The sequence below is a fragment of the Prunus mume genome, linkage group LG6, assembly GCF_029339155.1.
Source record: "Prunus mume cultivar Tortuosa linkage group LG6, ASM2933915v1, whole genome shotgun sequence".
NCBI lineage: Eukaryota > Viridiplantae > Streptophyta > Magnoliopsida > Rosales > Rosaceae > Prunus > Prunus mume.
In genome coordinates this window covers 17,396,347-17,399,017 of record NC_142703.1, presented here as the reverse complement: position 1 = coordinate 17,399,017, position 2,671 = coordinate 17,396,347, and positions in this window count along the sequence as shown.

Below are 2,671 nucleotides of genomic sequence, written 5' to 3'. Positions count from 1 at the left end.
CATTACTTAGTTAGGATTTTGGTTCCTTACTATGTTAGGATTTTAGTTACTTACCATTTATCTAGTCATATTATAATTGAGATTTATTTCCTATTATAATTTATATTTACTTCCTATTGTAATTTAGATATATTTCCTATTTTATTTAGGGTTAACACATCTTTGTACTTATATAAATACCTCCATAGTGGAGAAGAATAAAAATATGTGTGAATATGAGTCAATATGTGTGAATATGAGCGTATCTTAGCATAACTGAATATTTGCCCTACTTTGTTTGACACGTACCTCCCAAGCCATAGACGCACAATTGAAAGAATATTGAAGTCCTCTTAATTGAGGCATATAAAAGAACTCATCTGAGTCAATGCCCCCTTGGAGCATAATGGCTTGATCAGAGGTCCAGAACAAGTGCAAATCCATCGAACCAAGCATTCTACATCACATATACTAGGTTTATTGGGCTGGTCTCATCACTAATAGTGGCACGCCTATGCAAACTACGAATTGGGCTAGAAGAAACAGTCATCATGACTCAGCCCGTGCTCTCCTGCCATTTTTAACTTGATTCAACTTTCAATTTTGTCGAAAATTGAATAGTCCTTTCACAATCTAACTGGGGCATTGGTGTCAACTCAGCCTCCTTTATTTTCCTGCTCTATTCCCAAGAAGGAGAAGGGAACTAAAAAGGGCATCAACAACACAACACCGCTACCCAAACTAAAAATGTTAATGGTTTTCAGTAGCATCATACTGAAGTTTGCATAAAGAAAAAAAAAAAGAAAAAAAAAGGGTAGAACCCCACTTTATCATTTCAAAATTCAAATGTCAATATTCATCAAATATGTTATTTCGCTTGAATATAGATGGACTTTATGGTTGGGTTAGTGGCTTGCTATTTTGATTTTTGTATTTTGTTAAGTGAATGTAATCAAAATAATTTGGTGTTATAAGCTAAAAGTTTTGAGGTTTATCTATCTTCGATCTCATTATCAGGGACGGACACAGGGTTTGAAAATAGAGTAGGCTAAATTTATCTTACGTACAAACCTAAAACACTTGACGGAACTAGTGAATTTCATTGAAATATGAATTTTAAGGTCAATTAGCAATTACATGATAAACTTCTCCATTGAAAGGAAAAGAATTGAAAACATTTATTATCCATTACAAAAGAAGAAAAAAAAAAACTGAACCATTTTAATCCATCCAAGCCAACTTGGAAAATAAAAATGAGAAGAAGTAGCCAAAATTTATAAGAAAAAAATGGATTGACATTTTATGTACACTAGAAAAGATTTTTTTTATTTTATAAAAAAGGACAAAAAATGTAAAGGATGTTCTCTAGGAATTAGTGTTTTCCGAAAAAGGTTGAGTAATAAATATTAATTAACTAAACCAAAAAAAAAAAAAGAGATTTTTTATGGGTGGGATCACTGGGATGAGGTGTGTGGAGGTGTGCTTTGGCGGCTGAATATTAGTATTTGGACTATAAAATATCAAGTCGCCCAAGTGGACGTAGGACCATCCCTGCTCATGATTCGGGCTTTTTTTAGGTTGATGTAGCATGGTTAGAACATCCACAATGTTCGGGGGGATGTATTTTAGGGGGTTTAAAACCACTTTTATATCCCCTTTACACCTCCGGGAGTTATAAATGTGGTTTTCACTCCAATGAGGAAGATGTAAATTTAAAGATGTATAATTGATATTTTTTTTTGTCTTAATTCATTTTTGTGTTAACTTTATAAATAATTTTGTGTGTATTAGGTTTATTTTATTTTTTTCAAACAAATAGACCTAAAAATATTTAAATTTGGAGAAGATATGATTTCATCCACAGAAAAATTATTAGAAGAACAAGCTACTAAATATATATATATTACCTATTAATTAATTGATTAATTATGAGTTTCACTGTAGAAGCGTAATCACCAGCAATGAATTATTTTATTTTATGTGGCTACAAATTAAGTATGAAGTTTTGTCCAGCAACTACTTTAGCCACGCGTCTTGGGCATGTATCTTTATATTCAGCCTTTTTGCTCACTTTTGTCCATCTTTTCTCATATTTTCTTATGTAGGCCCCATCTGCAAGGAATGTAAAAAAGAATGCACATGTGCATCTAAATTTGCATCTCACGGTTGTTATGCAAATTTACAATCATTTACACCTGCCCATTGCAGGTGATTCTGATCATAAATGGTGTATATTTAACATACACCTCATTATACACCCCCCACTGAATATGCTCTCAGTAAATGATTAGTAATTGTATTAAGAAAGATGAGTGTCTAATAAAACTCACCACGTACTTATCAAGATAAGTGGAAGACCATCTTAAATAGGGGCATAAAGAAGATCTTCTCAAATTTTCTTAATTATGAACAAAAATTTCTTAAAAGGGTGAGAATATAAAGAAGTGAACCACGTGGAAATGCATGCATGTACTGTTTACAAGGTGGCCAAAAAAGAAGGATAGACTAAGGTGGGTGGTTGGATAAGCACTGGGCAGGTAATTTATGTTCATAGTGGTCGATGTGGATAACTACTAACTGATAAATGTTTACTACTGTTATTGTTTCGAATGGAGGAGAAAGAGAGGAGGGCCTTTTGGATTGTGTATTTGGACAATTTCAAAAAGGGGTTAACGACCAATATTATGACTTC